General features: G+C 34.9%; 1 non-coding gene and 1 pseudogene across 1 annotated transcript; one reads left to right on the top strand and one right to left on the bottom strand.

Annotated features, from left to right (window-relative positions):
- The window catches only part of LOC144373026 (transport and Golgi organization protein 1 homolog), a 150,037-nt pseudogene that overhangs the window by 107,706 nt on the left and 21,225 nt on the right, over positions 1-21,106 (top strand).
- Positions 10,155-10,261, bottom strand: LOC144373032 (U6 spliceosomal RNA). Its single transcript, XR_013432833.1, has one exon. It is a non-coding gene; the product is annotated as a U6 spliceosomal RNA (small nuclear RNA).

Genomic DNA, 21,106 nt, shown 5'->3' with positions numbered 1-21,106 from the left:
TTAAATCTAGTTTCCTCAAAATCTTTTTAAATGGCATTTTACAAATTTTCACTTTACCACACAGAGATTATCTCAACTAGAAACATTTATTTTTCCTTTAACCTTTTATATTAAAATATATTTCCACATCTTGAATCTTTTTATACCTCTTTTTTAACCATTAACCCTTTTTATAAATTCACATTCTAAAACAACCCTTATAAAATTACTCCACTTTAATAAGATGAAATACTTTCATGTTTTTTAAGGTACTGTTATACTGTAATTGAAACCCAGCTGAAACTTCTTATACTCTCTGTATATAAATTACACATGATAGAATCTTAACACTTAGTAACCTTGTTTCAGCAAAGACACAGACCAAAGCAATATTAAACATTTTTCCATTTGCCAATTTATGAAAACACACATAATGTTTAAATATATTACCTTATGGAACTTAATAAGTAAAGAGTACTTGATTTCATATTTAGTGGTTGATATTTTAACATTTTAGCTTTGTAAATGAATCAGCTGTCTGTAAAAACCAAGACAAGTATAGTGAACAGAACTAGTCATCTCTTTCTTGTTGAAGAAAAATCCTTCTACAGGATACCATAATGGTCCCATTGATATACTTAATAACTCATCTTTATAAAGCCATGGGCTACATTTTTTGTATTGTATCAACATATGCCATAGTTTTTCTTGGTCTTACTGGGGTACCTCCTTCCTCTAACAATTTTTCTTCCTCGGAGGCGAACAACTTCAAACCTTGAGTCAAACATTTTCCTTAGTTTGCCTGAGAAAGTTCTAGGAACAGGCCACTTGAAATGAAAACAAAATAAATCAAAACAAGAACACATTGTTTTTTGAAATGGTCACCCATTTTTTTGCTCTCTTTCAGGAGCGAGCAAATTCACTTACCCCCAAGCTTCAGACATCCCACGTACGGGCCACCATAATGCCGCAGTCTTGGCTGGGCACAGAATCAGAAGGCACTCACAGCCTTGTAGATTCAAACAGAAATTCTTTATTCCCGACTCACACCGCCTCCACACAGGTTCGGGGGCAATCCAATCTCCCAAACAATTCACCTCCTAAAAACTTTTTCTCCAGGAGAACTCAGCGGGAACTCAGGCTGCAGGCACGCCCTACTCCCAGCAGCAATAATCTTCAACCTCCAACTTCCCTAAAACTCCTTTTGTCTTAAACCGGGAACACCCTAAGGAGTGGGATACTTCCTCAAACCTGATCAGCTCTAAACCCGGATCTGCCTTGGTCCTTGAGCAAGGTCACCTTACATGCAATGTCAACAGTGAAATCCATTTAACATGGGGTACGCTGGCAAGGAAATTTTGAAGCTTCATTCCTACTTGACAATGGCCCTCAGCACTCCCCAAGTACTTGTAAAAGTAGATTTGGACAAAGCTAGGAAAGCATATACTATCAATACATCTGCTATAGTGGTAATACATTTTAGAGATTTTTGTATTGTTTTTACTTATTAATTTTTATGACTGTTGTGTATTGGTTAAGAAAGACATAAATATTGGTTTATGAGCAATGCTACAAAATGTACAGGTAAATTCTTGCTAGAGGTTATTTGGAATTGCATTTATAACCAGCTTTGATTTACATTGTTTTAACCATATAGTATCCAATAATCTTCTATGCAGATCTTTTATTTACTTCAGAAGTCTTAACTTTATATGCTCTGTGTTGAGAATTAAGCTAAATGTAAAAAAGAAAACTTCAGTGGTTGGAAATGTTGCTTTTTAATAGTTCTGTACTTAATTTTTATTTGGAATAATAATCTCAGTGTAATTGTTATAGCAACTTTCTTTCTTGGTTATACCATATACCTATCTATTATGTGTATATTTCCTGCCACTTCTGAGAAATCTCTTATTTATATTCCTTGTACAGAATTTATTTGATATTTGTCTCTTTTGCACTATAGGTTGGCCGTATGTTTGGATACTTTCCAAAAGATTTCATCAAGGTAGTTCGTGAATATACTAAAGAAGAGCTACAAATTCCAACAGATGTAAGTTATGGATTTCTTTTTTGTTCTCAGTTGTAAACTGGCTTATAAATCCATCAGTTATATTCAGTTAACTGCTTCTGAATGTTTTATAATGTGTTTTGGGGGCAATCTAACATTTGTGTGTCAGATTTTCATTTGAAATCAGACTACCTGTAAAAAAAAAAAGTTTGAAAGGCATTCAAGGGTGATTATATTATAATCTGAGAGTTGTCTAATATATTGAAACAGATATTCTAAGAGGCAAATAATTTCATTTTACAGGCAAAACTCATTGGATAGTTATTAGACATTTTAAGTATATTTAGGTTAAATTAATAAACTCTAACTTTTATACTAGGCTAGAAATATGTACTTACAAAGGTTTTCTTATTCTTAGTCATATATGGGATCATAGTCATGTTATAGATTTGGAAAAGGGGACCTGAGCGTTTCAGGTGATGTTCAGTCTCAGATCTTTTAAGGCCCCAACTGCTTCCTTTATACAACATTCCTGTATGGTGCTCTGACTTAAATTGATTTTGTGACTGAAAGGATTTCGTGTTCTAGAATTCTCGCTTCAGCTGATTATTTTCTAGAGTTTTAAATTGTATAGTAATTGATGCCCACCAACACTGAAACATCTTTGGGCAGCTCTTTGTAGTGGCTGTAGAATATGCAAACTGCTAGGCTAGGACAGTTCTTAGATTAGATGGACTGAATGGATAAAGTCATCCTGTTTGTTGTTGCTGTTCCTAAAATTTCTTTATAATCTCAGGGGCCATAAAATCACTTCTGTTGCTTGTTGGACTTCATTGTTGGTAAAGAGAGTTCTTGGGATTTAAGCTGTGACAGCAGTTCACTGATTACAGAGAACTCATTTGTTTTGAACTCTGCCTTCTCATTGTATTTCCCATTACATGCATCCCTCATGGCTTAGAAATGCATGTGATGAGGAGAGGAAATCACTCATCCCTACTACATTGAACTGCCTCCCCCACCCCCGGAACCCCCGCAGAATATTATGAAGATTTAATTAGGAATGGAAATTTTTTAAAAACATGTCCATTCATACTATGGCTCCTTTTATATCAATTTGCTTACTAGTAGCAAGAAGGAAGACTAGATAATATACACATAATCCTGAGAGAGATCTTAGTGACTGTGAAACCCTGATGAAGAGAAAGGTGTATACCTTGTTGAATCTTGTTTTCAGTTTGTTCTTGTGGTAATAATAATGTGAGGAGCCTCCTTAATATCATTCTTTATTCCATCCAATGTACTTGTATCTCAGTAAGATACTTTAAAACTGATTCATTTTTCTCAATGCTGCAGGATCTTCCAGCTTCTACTGAGCAAATGATTAAGAGTTCAATTTCTGAAACATAGGTGTAGATATTAAGAGCTGGAGGATCCTATAAGTGATACCTTGCCTTTCCCTACTTATGTTCAGAGCAAATTGAGAGAGACCCAAGAGTCAGGCAGTTGGAGACCAAATTGTTGCCATTTTTACTCATTATGCTTTTTAAAGAATATGACCCATGTTAAAAAAAGAAAGAAAGAAAGAATAGACTTTCTAACACTGTAGTCTAGAAAAAGACAGATTTACTCAGCCATAGATGGAGTTAGGCAGTGGGGGTTGGAGGAGGGTAATCTGGTTGACCTCAACGATTCTTTAGAACCAATCCTGAATTTGGGAGCGTGGATGAGTTTGCTTTTGTGATACTTTGTTATTGACACATTAATGGTTTTCTTTTCCTTACAGGAGACAGATTTTGTTTGTTTTGATGTTGGAGGAGATGATTTTGATAATTATAACGTAAAAGAACTTCTAGGATTTTGGGAATTGTATGATTCTGCAAATGAAGATTCTGAGAAAGCTATAGAAAAAGTGGGACAATTTCCTGAAGTCTCCCAGGATGTTGAACCTGAACCTAAACCAGTAGTAGCAAACTCACAACAAATTGAAAGTGCATTCTCAGAAAACACTGTGGATCTTGAGGAACAATTTTTGGCTCAGAAGAACCATCCTCATGCAGATAGTCAAACAGATAATGCTCAGAGTGAACAAACTTCACTTGAACTTTTTGAAGAAATACTACCAGATAAATTGAAAGTGCCAGAAAGTGAAAAAAACAAAACCAGCAACATTTCTCAGGTCTCAAACGAACAGGAGAAGACTGATGCTTATAAACTTTTGAAAAAAGAAATCAATCCTTATCTAGAAACCAAAGAAAACAAACAAGAAATGAGTATAATTTGGAAGATTTTAAAGAAAACTGAAACCACAGCCAAAAGGGTAGACATGATGGACAAGGAACGAGGTGATATGGAAATGGGAAAGGAGGAAAGTCCTCTGGCAGATGAGGCTTCTTTATAAATTTGACTGTATAGTTCAGTCATCCTTTAAATGGGATGAAAACAATTAACCCTCCCATATCCTTGCCCAGTTGTTCTCATGGGCTCATGCCAGGACATGGAGGGCAGTGTTGAGGTATCTGGAACTGTGTGCTGAGGGGGAGTGCTGATCATTGGGCTTAAGTGGGGGTAGATAGTGTCATCCATCTGGCTCAATGCATTCTTCTCCCTTGTAGAGATGCAGCCACCCCATGAAGATGATTTTCCTAAAGAGAACACAAATCGTCTTAATAGAAATCTTCATGAAGAGCCAAACCTCCTGCGTCATCATTTTAATATGAACCATCCTGAAGAGCCCAGCCTCTTGAATCAACCTGTGACTGAGGACATGGGTGTTTCAGAAGTGTCTCAGATCCCAAATACTGAGAAAGTAGACCCAGGTAAAGCTTGCCAATTTTTCTCTACAAAGTAGAGGCATTACCATAATGAAGGCTTTCAAGGATATTTGTTGCCAAAGGTACGAAATAGAGCAGAGAGTGATATAGGTACATGTGAGTTCAAAAAAAAATATATCTTAAGTGAGAGAAAAGCAAGAATAAAGATGACTAGAAATCAAAAATAGGCCAGAGACTGTAACTCACCTAAAAGCAAATGTTTAGGTATGACTAGCTTGTGTAAACCATTTACAACTAAAATATTTTTCTTCAAAGGCCTTATGCTCTAAAACTGTAGTTTTCAACCAGACCAACAGCACCAGAAACTCTAGGGGTGGGACCCACAATCTGTGTTTAGCAGGCCTTCCAGGAAAGTCTGGCCTAGTACAAGTTAGCTTGAATAATCACTGTTCATAGTCTCATAAATTCTGTGTTTTTCTTCCCTTTTCTTCTAAATGGAATATAATATAGCTCAAGTCCTGTTTTGACTTGCTTCCTGGACATTGTAATTAAACTTTTTCAAATGCAGTCAATGGTCCAGATCTTTATACTATATACTTACAGCAAACAGTACAGAACTGCAATCGATTTTAGATTGACACTTACAAATACTTCATCATAGTGCACAGTATCCAGTGGGAGATGAGAAACAATTTTTCAAAAAAATCCCCAATAATGGCATCAACAGCATTCTACTTTAGTGTTGCTCACTCTCATTTTATCAGTAAATTAGATGATGACTAATTGTTTATTTTAATCCATCCAGTATGGTGCTATGAAGCCATAATTACTGTATTTTGTGTTTTTAAAGGTTCTGGTCTGTAAGCATAGCTATAAGCATTATCCTTCACCAGTGCATGGCTTGGCAGCACTGATCTGAACCTCCCCCCCCCACCATCTGCACACACAGAGTGTAGGAGAACTCATAGCAAGGGGGGATTCAGTTAATTTGAGAAGGAATAACATATGAGTTCTCCCATTTTCCAGAAGACATTGCATCCATATATGAACACTACTGACTTCTGAACTGTCTTTAACTCTATAAGGTTATGAAAATGAATCACGCACCATTACGATTTGTTATTTTCATGCTCCAAAACTTTCAAGAATAGGGAAAACTTGACTTACAAAATTAAGAATGAATTATTTCCCTGGCCTTTTAAGTTCCACCACAAAATGATGTCAATGACCTTTAATAGGTAAAATCTTCCCAAATGTCATTTAATGTGTCTCAGGTGCTGAGATGCTGAGCCAATGGGGCAGACTTCACCAGCAGTCAAATTCATAGACCAATAGTGAATGGAGGGCCTGGGGTTGTAGCTCAGTGGTAGAGCGCTTGTCTAACATATGAGGCACTGAGTTTGATTCTCAGCACTGCATACAAATAAATAAAATAAAGGTCCATCAAAAACTAAAAAAAAAAATTAGGCAAAAGCTTAAAAAAATAGTAGTGAATAGAATCTCAGGGTTGAGAAAGACCTGAGAGGCAACTGGTCCAACTTCTTAATAACTGCATGCTGGACTCCTGCTGTTTAATCAAACATACCCCAGGCTCATGTAACTCATACTGAAATTCCACCCCTACAAGCTCTCAGGTCTAACTGGAATTCTACCTCATTCACAGAGCCTCAATGCAGGTCTGTACCCAATTCCCTTTAGTCTCTCTTGGTAATACTGTGTTCTTTTTAAATAGTTGTCATCTGTCCATTCAATAAATAATTGTTGAGTATCTCTGCCAGGTGCCAGATACTGTGTTAAGCCTTGGCCCATTCCACCTGCAAATCTGCAAACCAAGACTCCCTCTCTTTCAGCTTTCCTAAAATTTTAAACACAAAGTTTCACCAGCACTAAATCCATGTTTTTTGAATGTGACCCTGTCTATATGTCTCTGGTTTTAAAAATTTTCCTTGAGTAAATATTGTTCTGGTAGCAGTTGTATGGCCATGGAAGTAGTGGAGAGTAGACTGGAGATTGTTCATTTTATAATTGAAGGGTTTGACAGCTCTAATTAGGATTTTGAAGTTTTCTTCTCTGTTGTGTTAATTGTCTTTAGGAGAGCCACATATTCCAGGCACTGTGACTCATATATTTAGTGAAACACTCAATGAATATTGAAACTGAAGAGAGACAATTCTTATTCTATAGCATAAAATAAAATAGCAATTTCCCCTTTCAATTTTAGAGCTACTTATAACAGAAGGTACTCCTGTTGATGCTGCTGATACAGAAAACCAACTAGAGATAAAGGTCGAAGAGCCAGCAGATGCCACCCTTTTGGACAACATACTTTTCTTGTTATATTCATTCTTGCTTTATTTGTCTAAGATGGTAAGTTTGACATAGTTTCTTCAATTAGAATGTTGATTATTTATTAGTTTTTAAGTGGCTTCTGGTCATGAAGTGAAAAACTTAAAATGTCTTTATGAAAATGACTCTTGACCCTTTGAGTAGATAGCTCCTGAAACAAAAGCCATAGGGGTGTGGCTTTAATGGCTACTTGGTTTAGCACATGAGGAAGATTTGCTGTCTACCAAGGCTGGACATTTACACACCTGTAAAAACTTGGTTCTTCCCCTCAGAACCTTTCATTCTGGCAGGGAGATAACAGCATTCACTTGAAACACAGTATGATAATGGCAGAAAGAGAGGTATTTATTCGATGGTAGAACATTATTGTCCATAAATGCATTTATTATGGTTGGAAGGGTGATCAGTAAGGTCAGAAAGTGGTTGAGATGTGTTTGAAGCACAGGCAGAAGGCAAACAGGAGTCTGACATGTGGTTTGTTGTTGATTAGACAGGCTGGGGTGGTGGGGGAAGCTGGCAGTCAGAAGAAATGTGTTCAGAGAAATGGAAACATGAAGAAAGGATATTTGGGGAGGGCAGGAGAATGTGAATAGTTGGTGTTGTAAAGTGTGAAGTTGGAGGGGGATGGGCCTTTTGGAGAGGCCAGCAAATCTTAAAGGAAGTCATGAGCCAAAGTAGCATTAGACCATTAATAGTGGGGATCCTTAGAAAGTTTTAAGAATGAAAGGAATTAGGTTAGATCTGTTTCTTAGAAAGAGTCACTTAAGGCTGATCTTTCTAAAGAAAATCATGATCCAAACAAGACATTTAATCTGTCTAGAAGCTTATCTAAGCATTTTAGGACTTACCTCCCCCCTATTGGTATTTGTTGATATTGGACTTTTAGAGTTTAATTATAGGAATGAGAAAGCTTTTAGAGGTTGGAGGATAAGATGGTCCTAGGGCCATTGTGACAGTAATCCTCCTCAACTGAAGTTGTTTCCTGTAGGTTGTGTTATTTCAAGGCTTGTGTAAGAAAGATGATGTTGTTGTTTTCCTTGTAAAATGTGTAGATTTTGAAGCCAGGTAGATCTGGTTTCAAATCCCAAGGTTATCATTTAGACGTTTGGGCAAATAACTAAACTTTTGAAAAAAGTTTTCCTCATCTGAAAAATGTAGATAATGCTTACTGCAATCATAAGAATTAAATGATTTGACAAGGTAAAATGTCTGGTGAGGTGTCTGGCATTTTGAAGGGTTTTACCCCTACACATGCCCTAATTCTCATGTAGACAGTCAGAAGGTGATATAAAGACAATGAATACCTGGGGAGGAAAGACCACCAGGGTGGAAAAGATGTGGTGGGGAGAAACAAATCATTTTTCAGTTGGCTCCATGTTTGTTCATGATGGTGGCAGCCACCTGGGTAAGGGGTATGTACGAGCCAGGCAGTTAGAATAATTATATTTCCAGTGATTAAAGCAGTCTTCTACAGTCATAATTTGATTATCAGAATGAATCAGCATCACTTGGAAAGTTAACAGCCTCATGATATGGGAAGGATTTCTTTATTCATATTTTTTAGGTATGCACAGAGCCCTCCTCTAGGTCTAGGTCAGGGGACATGAATGTGGTGCAGGTATGGTCAGTGATTGTACGGTGATAGGTAAGACATAGACGTGAGTGGCAAAGAAGAGGCACAATGTTAGGAGACTGATTTGAAAGGAGATTTCAAAAAGGCATTTTGATGGCCCAGTATGTACAGGACATTGTGCGAGGACTAAAAGAGTCTAACAGGTGTAAGGTATGATTGTGATTTTTGAAAGCCTTAAGAAAAGGACTTAACAAATATATGCAAAAATTATGAACAAGTCAATGTAAAATCTTAAACAAGTAGTATGATATCTGATAGGACTGGAGAGTAATAGGCTCTGATGTGTTTGGGAGATGTGCACCAATCAGATTCATTGATCAATGGAATCTTAGCAGAATCTTAGTGTTAGAAGAAACCTTGGAAGGCTGTTAGTCTAGTTTCTCACTCATTGCTGTTATTTTCTTTACTGTGGCCCTGACGAATAGTTATGAGGCCTGTACACCAGTATTTCCTAGCATGAGTCACTCTCTTACAAGGCTATATGTTCTTCTGTTGTCTAGTTCATCCTTGTATTGACTCCAAATTTTCCTCCACATGATTTCCTCTATAAAATTGAATTCTTTTCTACATAGAAATCCTTTAAATATTTGAAGTTATATCTTAATTTAAAAATTATTTTTAGTATTTTTATCATGGAAACTTTCAAATAAGAGCAGAGAGAATAGTAGGGGACTATAGGTAACCATAACATACTGTATATTTTAGAATACTAGAAAAAAAGATTGTGAAAGTTTTACCATAAAGAAATGATGTTTGAGGAGGTAGATATATTTAACTGATTTAAATGTTACATAGTGTATACATGCATCAAAATGTCATGTTACCTACTTCAATAATTATAATGTTTGTTTCTATGTACTAGTTAAAAAATAAATTTAATTAGAAAAGCTTTAAAGAAAAGCATAGAGAATAGTATAATGAACCCACGGGCCATCACACAACTTAACAGTAATTCCTTGATAGCCAATATCAGTGAGTTTTTTAAATTTGTTCTAATTGGTTATACATGATAGCAGAATGCATTTCAATTCATTGTATATAAATGGAACAAAACTTTTCCTAGTTGTACACAACACGTGTAGTCCTACATGTACCTCGGGTAATGTGGTTCATCTCATTCCACCATCTTTCCTATCCCTCTGCCCCCTCACCTGTCCTACCTCCCCTTTGCCCAAAGTTCCTCCATTCTTTCCATGCCCCTTACCACCCACCTCACCCCCATTATGGGTCAGCATCCACTTTCAGAGAGAACATACAGCTTTTGGTTTTGGGGATTGGCTTACTTCCCTTAACCTGATATTCCCATTCACCCGCAGATGCCGTAATTTTTTTCTCTTTTAATGCTATAAGTAATATTCCATTTCATATATGTACCACGGTTTCTTTATCCATTCATCTGCTGAAGGGTTGGTTCCACAAAACTATGGAATACTTCACAAATGTGGGTGTCATCCTTGCTCGGGGACTATGCTGATTTTTTCTGTATTGTTCCAATTTTAGTATATGTGCTGCCAAAGCAAGCACACTCTGAGTTTTAACAAATGTAGATACCCATGTAAAAACTACCATAATAAAGATATAGAACAGTTTTTTTTTTCACTAGAAAAGGGGTTTCCTTGGGATCCTTCCCAGTGAGTGCCTTCACCACCTGTTCCAGGCAACCATTGATAACTTTTTTTTTAAACTATAGATTCATTTTTCCTACAGTACTGTTTCATATATATGCCACTATAAGTGGACTCATATCTAGGAGTGCAATTGCCTCCTACGTTTAATGTATGTTTTTGTCTTATGTGATACTGTCAAGCCATGCTAAAAAATGACCACAATCATTTTATCCTTCCACCAGCAATTTAGGAGACTTCCACTTGACTTCATCTTCACTAGCACTTGGGCCATTCTAGTGGGTATTTTTTTGTGAGTTTATTTCCTGATAATTAATGATATTGAGTGAACTTTTTTTTTCTTTTGAGATAGGGTCTCACTAACTTCCTTAGGCCCTTGATAAGTTGCCAGCCTCACACTTGGGATCTTCCTGCCTCAACCTGGGATTGATTGCTGGGATTACAGATATGTGCCATGATGCCAGGATCAAATACTTCTTCATGAGCTTGTTGACCATACTGTTTTTGTACGTCAACTCTCTCTGGCTAGCTGGAATCCAGACTTCTCCCAGCTCAGTGCCAACTGTGGGATTGGTTAGCTTATAGTTGTTCTTGGCCCTCACAGGTACTGCTTAGAATGTAGCCCCAAACTGAAGACCGCCTCCATGCAGATTTCTAGAACTCGTTTTCTTTGTGGCTCCCATGTTTCTGGTAGTTTTCTCTACATATTTTTGGCTGCTTAATCTCCTGGAACTCTGGTCTCTCTCTCCTCAGTGAGACTGTTGTGCCCCATTTGTGTTCCCCTTTTCAAACTGAGGTCTAGAGGGTGCCTCCAGGTAGAATGCTCACCTATTTGTTCTCCTGCTCTTAGGGGTGACAGTTGCATGTTCCTTGTGGCTTTCTATCTGAAAAATAGCTCTTTAAAAATCTTTTTTGACTGGGCATGATGGCACATGCCTTAATCCTAGTGGCTCGGGAGGCTGAGACAGGAGGATCACAAGTTCAAAGCCACAAGTGAGGTGCTAAGTAACTCAGTGAGACCCTGTCTCTAAATAAAATACAAAATGGGGCTGAGACTGGGGATGTGGCTCAGTGATCAAGTGCTCCTGAGTTCAATCCCTGGTACCAATATATATATTCCAACTTTCTGGTTGCTTTCAGTGGGAGAACAAGTCTCATATAAGTTACTCTCTATTGATTTCTCCTTTTGTTGTAACTTTTTGCAATAATTGAAAAAAATATGTTTGTGGGACTTCTAGGATATATTGTAGTTTGGGTGAATAAATGACATCCCCCTGGTACAACAATTTAACCTGTTTTCTCTATTGCCTTTTTTTTTTGGTGGTGCTGGGGATTGAACCTCGGGCTCCATGCATTCTAGGCAAGTGCTGAGCTAACAACCTCAGTCTCTCTCTGTTGCTTTATATTTCTTGGAAATTGGTAGTCATGTTTAGGTTCAATTCTGTTTCTTATGAAAATTTAATAGGAAATATTGCATTGACATCTGCATGTCCTCTCCTTTGATGTTGACTACTAGTCAACAGTGACCTTGGTGAGATTTGCTAATATATTACAGGTTGCAAAATAGCAATGGTCTGAATTGCTGGGATTTTTCTTTCTTCATTTAAAGGCTGGGATGCCTATACAAATAAAAATTTATGATTGATTATTCTTTCTTTTTTTTGGTACTGGGGATTAAACTCAGGGGCACTTGGCTAGTGAGCCATATCCTCAGCCCTATTTTGTATTTTATTTATATACAGGGTCTCACTGAGTTGCTTTAGCAATTCACTTTTGCTGAGGCTGACTTTGAACTTGCTATCTTCCCTCCTCAGCCTCCCAAGCTACTGGGATTGCAAGTGTGTGCCACAGCGCCTGGCTATGATTGATTATTCTTTACACAGATATTCGGTTTGTATAGTTAAGGCAGGAGATAAACATTTGATTCCTTTTCTTCATTTAAACACTTTTCAGAATAGTAAGGTATTATTCTAGCATTATCAAATGATAGCCAAAGGGGCTTTTGAAATCTTTTTAACTTTTATTTAAGAGTCAATATGATGTCATGCATTTAAAAATATTTGGTGTGTTTAATCCAGTTAGGAATAGTAATTGTTCTTATCTGATGCTCAATTTCTCCCCCTTTTGCCTTGTAGAAGCCTCTTTATCTTGGCTCCTGGGACCCTTTGCCACCACCTAGTGGTCATTGTTACCTGTTTCCCTTGCTTTTGAACTATGAGATGTTCCAAGTTCATCTTAAACATTTCCTATCCAGACCTTGAAGGAACTATTTCTCTAAAAGAACTTTGGTTTCTTTCAATAGGAAATGATATTTAGAGGCTACATTCCAAGTACTAGGATTGCTTATTGCTCAAATTGACTGTCATTTGTAAGCCATTTTAGTGAACAAAGCTCAGAAATATGTGGGGATTTTTGATCATGTCATTTAGATAATTCCCATGAAAATTCAGGATGTTAGAGAGATTTTACTTCACTTCATCTATCTTAGATTTGTGTTTTCTTTCTCTGAGGTTGGAGTTCCAGTTTTCAATGACATAAATATAATTGTTTACAGTCTTGTGCCACTTAATGACATTTTGGTCATTAGTGCATAATAATGGAGCTAGAAAATTCTTGACACCTAGTATTTTTAATCTTTTTTTGTGTTTTGATATGTTTAGATATATAAACATTTACAATGTTACAATTGTCTACAGAATTCAGTATAATAATATCTTATAGGTTTTTATCCCCAAAGCGATGATATACCATATATGAATACCTACGTGTGGAAATGGCTATATTTTCTAGGTTTGTATAAGTATACTCAATGATGTTTACACACTGAAATTGCCTAAGATGTGTTTTTCAGAATTTATTCCCATTATTAAGCAACACACGACTATATTTATGTTGTTTAAAATACTTTCAGAAATGTATTCCTGAAATGAAATGAAATTCTCTTGTCTTTAAGCTATATCCCACTAAGGTATGTTTGAAATAATTCATTTCTGTGGTTTGTCACCAACATGATATCACAGGTTGTTTCATTTTTGCTTTCAATATTTAGGTGTTAATTTTTAAAGATTTTTTTATTTATTTTACAATTATTTAAATATTTAGAAGAGCCAAAGTTAATTTGTGAAAATAAGTTGTTTCTGTTTTCTGGTACTGGTGATTGAACCCAGGGCTCCTATCCACTGAGCCACATACCTAGGCTCTTTATTTTTTATTTAGAGATAGTTCTCACTAAGTTGCGTAGGGACTTGCTAAGTTGCTGAGGCTAGCTTTGAACTTGTGATTCTCCTGCCTGATTTTGAAAGAACTCTAGCTTTTGTCCCAGTTCTGTCTACCCTGATATTACTCTCTTTTATAGTTAACTTTTAAAATTTATTTCATTATGCATTCTGCTATTAAAAAATAAGCAAATGAGAAAAGGGATATGCAGCTCAGTGGTAGAGCACTTGCCTACCACACAGGAGGCCATGTGTTCAATCCCCAGCACCATAAAAAGAAAAAGAAAAGCAAATGATTTTTACATCTAGCTATGATAGCTTTATATAGGTACTGGCTTCACCTTCCCAACTGAAACAACTAAAATAAATATGAAAAAAACCCACAAACATATAAAATTTTAAGATCCAGTAACATTGAAGATCAAGCAACAAAGAATGATTCTGGAAACATAAAGAACAAATGCTATGAGCTCTTTAGTTGCCCCAGCTTTTACTATGTTAAGAGATTCCCAAGCCATGACAAAGAAGGGGAAGTCAGGCAGAACCAGAGGATACCATGTATTGAGAGATGGTGCTGAGATTCCAGGAAAACCAAAGTGACTAGAATTCACAGGGTGGAGTACCAAAAGAAGGTTGCTACATTGAGAGACAATTCTGGAAATCTGTGAAAGGCTCTCTGAGTGTTCAGCAGGGTATTGATCTGCACATAAGTGTGATGAAACTGCTTAGCAAGTCAGAGAAACCATCTTAAGTGATTAGAAGGAACAGGTCTTAACACAGGGAACAGAATAGCACCTGGAAAAAACTATCTAAGGAAGTTGGGTAGAATAATCAGAAGGGTGTTACCTCGGACTGACTATTACAATTTATGTCATACCTAACAAATATTCAGACCCAAGAGAATCAAATTGTTTCCAGTAATTTAATTGTATACGAAATATTAAGAATAGTAATTCGTAATGTATGGCATCGAATCAAAGCTTACCAGGCATGCAAAGAAGCAAGAAAAATACAATCCACAATGATGAGGAGAAGAATCATCCAATCAAAGCCAACTGAGAACTATCGGAGATGTTAGAATGAGGTAATGGCATTTTTAAAAAAGTCATTACTACTATATTTCGTGTGTTAAAAAGGTAAAAAGAGATATAGAAGATATATTTTAAGAAAATCAGACTTCTAGAGTTGAAAATATATGATAAACACAGTGGATGGGATTAATGCCAGAATAAGCATTGTGATGAAATTGTTAGTGAACTTGAGGACATAGCAGGAGAAGTACCCCAAATGAAACAGGGAAAATTTCTTCTGTTAAAGAAAAGTGAACCAGAGCATCAGTGAGCTGTGGGACAGTTTCAAGTTGAGCTATGAGAGGTATTCAGAAAAATATTTTAAGAAATGATGGCCAAAAATTTGTGAAAACTGTACATCTGCAGATCCAAGATATTAAATGGGACTACAGTACAAAAAGCATGAATAAAGCTATATCAAGGTATATTATATCATAAATAAATTGCTCAAAACCAGTGATAAAGAGCAATCTTAGTAGTTAGAGAAGACATTTATGTAGAGAAGAACTAAGGATGACATCAGATTTCTTGTCAGAAATTAGGCATAAGAGAATATAGTGGAGTGATACCTTTAATATATTTGAAGAGTAATAATGTTGGCCGATAATATCATGCCCAGTGAAATATCTTTCTAAAATGAAGACTTGTACTGACATACAAGCTGAAAGAATTCACCTACACTTGCACCAAGACAGCAGATGGAAATAATGGAATAAAGGAGTAAAGAACACTGAAAATGGTGACTGTGTGCATAAATATTTAAAATAATTTTTCTTATTTGAACATTTTAAAAAGTCATTGACTGTTTAAAGACAAATATCAGTGTAGTATGGGACTTAGAAAACATGTAAAGTAAAATACATGACAACAGTATAAATCTCAGAAGGGTAGTAACTATTGTAATGTTCTTATTGAATATGTGAAGTAATATAGTATCATCTGAAGGTAGATTGTGACAAATTAGAGATGTATATTCTAAACCCTGAAGCACTAAGATTAGAAAACAGAGTTATAGCTTAATAAGCCAATAGAGGAATCACTAAAAATACCGATAGTGGTATTTCTGCAAAAGAAGACAGAAAGAAAAGAAAAAGAACAAAGAACAGAAGGAACAAATAGAAGATTATATTAAGCTTACACCTATGCACGGCAGTAATCCTATTAAGTGGAAAGTATCTAAATACATCAGTTAAAAACAGAGATTGTCATATTGCCTAAAGAAGCAAGACCCAAATAGATGTCTAAGGGAATAACACTGTAAATAGAAAGACACAAAGAAGTCAAAATTAAAATGATTGAAAAAGGTATCTCATGTTAAACACTAGTCAAAGGAAATCTGGAGTAGCTACATTAAACCAAAAGAGGTTGTGGGGCAAAATATATCATCAGGACTAAAGAAAGTTATTTCCTAATGATAAACGAATCAGTCAAGATTATATAATAAACCTAAATGCTTGTACTTTTAATATTAGACCTTCAAAATACATGAAGTATCAAAATTGATAGAATTATGAGGAAAATGATGAATCCTATAGATTACATTTAGAGATTTCAATATCCTCTCCTCAGCAATTGGCAGAAAACGAAAAATAAAAGTAAGGTTGTAGAAAGTGTGAATGACATAATCAATCCATCCATTTGAAATTAATTGACATTTATAGAAAACCCCCAAGGAGCTTAGTACACATGGAACATTTACCAAGATAAACTATATTCTGGATCTTAAAAAAATTATCAGTAAATATAAAAGTATTCAAAGTCAGGCAAAGCTTATTCTCTGAACACAATAATGAGAAATCAATAATGGAAAAATCTGGAAAATTCTCAAATATTTGAAAACTTAAGTGCCAGGCTGCTATCTGCTATCTATCTATATCTATATGTATATCTGTATCTATCTGTCATATATATATATATATATTTGGTATAAATGAACAACACAGTACATTTATTTTTATGTGGTGTTGAGGCAAGCACTTTACCACTGAGCTACAACCTTAGCCCCCACTGCTAAATAATTTTTTAGTCAAATAAATCAGAGAAGAAATTCATATTTTGAGTTGAATAAAACTGAAAACAACATATCCATTTGTGCAATGTCACTAAAGTGTTATTGGAAAACTTATAGCACTACCAGGCCCAAGATAGCTTTATTAAAAAATAAGTCTCCAGTCATTGACTTAGTTCCTACTATGAGAAACTAGAAAAGGAAAAATAAGTTAATCTCCAAGTAAGCAAGAAAAAAAGATATAATAAAGACCATAAGTCAGTAAAATTTTAAAAAAAGGAAAATAAAAGAAAATCAATGAAACCCAAAGCTAGTTCTTTAAGATGAATAAAATTGATCAACATCTAGTGAGGGAAATAAAAGAGGAGACACGGGTTACCAATATTCGCAATCAGAGAAGGGATATCACTACAGATTTCACAGATACTAGACTGATAATGGGGATATTATGAACAGTTTATGTTAATTAACTTGACAATTTAGATGAAATGAAGAAATTTTATTTAAGCCACAAATTGCAAAAGTTCACTCAAGAAAAACAGACAATTTAATAAACCTTGTTGACTATTAAAGAAATTGAAGGTATAGGTAAAAACCTTTCTTCAAAGAAAAAAATATAAGACCAAGATAGCTTTATTGGTGATCCAATTAAACCTGTAAGGAAGAAATGATACTAATTCCTAATAGTAGTAATAATACTAAACCCTTGTAGAATATTAAAGCAAGGAAATAGTTCTCCTATGAATCCAGTGTTATCACTACACCAAACCAAGACAAAGATATAATAAGAAAAGAAAACCACATACCTCTCATGGGATCTCCAATGAATCTGTACAGAAATTCTAAACAAAAATTTAAGTCAAATACAACAATATGTAAAAGGAAAATACATCATAGACAAAAACTAGACGGATGATGGGGATTTATATCAAGAATCCAAAATTTATTTAACATTTGAAAATCAATGAAATTTACCACATTGATGTACCTAAAAGCACAATCTTTGTGTTTAGCTCGAGAGATACAAAACAAGCATTTAAAAAATATAGCAGAGGGGGGAAATGTTGGGGAGTAATATTGGCCAAATTATATTGGTATTTTGTGTGCATGTACAAGTAGGTGACAATAAATCGCATCGACATGTAAAAAAAAAAATCAGCCCTGATTATTATTTAAAAAAATTTTTTAGATGTTGATTAACTTTTATTTTATTCACTTATTTCTATGCGGTGCTGAGATTTGAACCCATGCTAGGCAAGTGCTCTACCACTGAGTATCAACCCCAGCCCCTCAGCATTGATTATTGATGTAGAAAAACAAACAACAAACTAGGAATAGAAGGGAGCTTAAAACATCCTCTGAAAAAATGCAGCTAACCTCATACTTAATGGTTGATGATTGAATACTTTTCCCCAAGATCAGAAACCAAACAGAGATGTCTACTCTCATTACATCTATTCAGCATTGTACTGGGGTGCAGTAAGGAAATAGCTAGTATACTAAGGCAAGAAAAAGAAATAAAATGCACTCAGATTGGAAAGGAAGAAATAAAATTCTCTTTCTTTTCAGATAACATGAATATATATAGATACAATCTGGTATGATCTAGAAAAAAGCTATTGTAAGGTTGACAGATAAAATTTACATCTAAAAGCAATTATATTTTCTATATATTAACAATGAATAATTAGAAATTGAAATTTTAAAGATTTCCATGTACAATAGAATAAAAATATGAAGTATTTAAACATAAACGTGGCAAAAACTAAAATGTATATATTAAAAACTATAAAATATTGCTGATAGAATTTAAAGAGAACCTAAATGGAGAGATATACCTAATTTATGAGTCAGAAGACTAAGGTGTCCATTCATCCCAGTTTAATCACCAGAGTCAACATTATTCCAATCAAAATCCCTGCAGAGTTTTGTAGAAAATGACAAGCTGATTGCAACGTGGCTTCAAGACTTAATCTAGGGCTGGGGATGTAGCTCAGTGGTAGAGGACTTGCCTAGCATATGCAAGGTCCTGTGTTCAATCCCTAGTACCATACAAAGAGGAAAAAAAATATTCTAAAGCTACAGTAATCAGGATTGCAGACAAAACATATTGAAACAGAGCCAAGAATTCAGAGATAGATACACAATATATATGGCAACAGTCATTGACAAAGATGGAAAGACAAGTAGAGAATGGAAAGTTTTTTCAGCAAATGGTACTGAAATTACTGCATATTTATATGCAAAATATTGATCCATGCCTTGCATTAGACACCTGAATTAACTCACAGACTTAAATATTAAACTCAAAACTACAAAACCTCTAGGAAAAAAAATAAGAGAAAAATTTTTGTTGAACTTAGGTTTGGCAAAGATTTCTTAAATTTGACAACAAAAGCATTAAAAAGGATTTGACAATGTGGGATTCATCAAACTAAAACCTCTGTAATTCAAAATACACTTTGAAGTCAATGAAATAGACAAAACACAAGCTGGGAGGAAATTACTGTAAAGCATTTATCAAGACTTGCATCAAGGATATATGAAGAACTCTTAGAACGCATTAGAAAAAAATATAGTCCTGTAAAATAACACTTCATCAAAGAAGATAAACAGATAGTAAATACATTAAAAATGCTTGACATAATTATCAGGGAAATGCAATTTTGAAGCATAAGAGTTACCACTACACACTTATTAAATATCTAATATTAAAGACAATTGTGCTGAGTGGTTGGAGAAGAGATGGAGGAACTGGATGGGTACACATCTGGTGGGGATATAAAGTGCTAGAATCACCTTCTTAAAAAGGTAAACATACACCAGTCATATCCAACCATTCTTTTCCAAAGAAAAGATAAGTTATATAGCAATAGGAGGAATTTTATATCAGTGTTCTTGGCTATTTTATTTGTAAAAGCCCCAAACTGGAAAAAAATCCAAATGTCTATCAATAGATGATAGACAAATTGTGGTATGTACATGTAATGAAATGCTACTCAGCAATAAAAATAGATGATAGATAAACTGATGTAGATGAATCTCAAATTATGCTGAATAAGAGAAGCCATAGAAAATGCAATATATTATCCCATACACATAAAACTTGAGGAATACAAAGCAATCTATTAAGATAAGACATTTTGCTGGAGGAATGGGAACGTGGGGGGCAAGAAAGAGGGGTGACAAAGGGCAAAATTACCTAGAGAATGAGAATATTTTTGGAAGTAAAGGATGTGTATATTATCTTGATTATAATGGTGATTTTATAATTTCATGTTAAAATTCATCAAATTGCACACTTTAAATACATGTAATTTATTGCATGTCAGTTTTACCTCAAAGCTATAAGAAATAATATATTCATCTTTTTTCATTTTCTAAGATACAAATAGTATTCTATAAATATTTTTCTCTACTTCATTTTTAAAAAATGTATTCCGGAAACCAGCTCTTAGCAGTATTTAAAATTATTTTCTTCTTTGGTTTATTCAACAACTTTCATTGATGACGGTTGTTTCAGCCTTTTGTGACCATCTTGTATTGTTATAATTAATGCTTGAATAACATAGTTTTGTACATACAAGTTTTAAACATTTGTTGTTGTATTCCCAGTATCTTTAGAAATTAGGGCTGATGGACTATAGCTCAGCAGTAGAGCACTTGCCCAAGATACCCTTCCCCAGCACTGAAAAAGTTAAAAAAAAAGTGGGATTGTTGAGTTAATAGGTAAATATATAAGCAGTTTTGGGAGATGTTGCCAAATCTCATTCATAAGGGTTGTATCATTTTGTATACTTATTAGCAGTGTCTGAGAATTTGTATTCCCCCACATTCTCTCACCTACTGAGTATGTTGTCAAACGTTTGGATCTTGCCAATGCAAGTGAGAAATGGTGTCTTGGTGTGGTTTAATTTGTATTTTGTTCATTATGAGCTAAGCAGAGCATGTTTCCATATGTTATAGCTATTTGCATTTCTTTTCCTGAGATCTGTTTATTTCTTCAGCCCATTTTTGTATAGGTTTGCTGGCCATTTTATTTATAATGTTCTTTATATTTCAGGAACATGATTCTTTGGACAATAATATGTTGCAAATATTTTTTCTCAGTTTGTCATTGTCAAACTGCGTGTGTGTGTGTGTGTGTGTGTGTGTGTGTGTGTGTGTGTGTGTGTGTAGCAGGTTTAGATACAGCCAGGAAAGATTTTTTCAATGAGGCAGGTTTTGCCCACTCATAATACATAGAAAATTTCACTTAATATTTTCTAGTACTTGTTTATTTTCTATTTTTACATTCATGTTTCTTATCCATTTGTAGTTTATCTTTTGAATAAGTAGAGAAAAATCCAATTTTATAATATTCCATGTGGTAACGCTACTTATTAGAAAGTCTACTTTCCCCAAACTAACTTTTATTGTACCCCAAATGTCCAGTTGGTTCTGTTTCTGGA

Source organism: Ictidomys tridecemlineatus, unplaced genomic scaffold (assembly GCF_052094955.1).
Source record: "Ictidomys tridecemlineatus isolate mIctTri1 unplaced genomic scaffold, mIctTri1.hap1 Scaffold_214, whole genome shotgun sequence".
In the NCBI taxonomy this organism is placed as follows: Eukaryota; Metazoa; Chordata; class Mammalia; order Rodentia; family Sciuridae; genus Ictidomys; species Ictidomys tridecemlineatus.
Note: the sequence above shows the minus strand (reverse complement) of the source record. Positions and strands in the feature narration are given on the sequence as shown.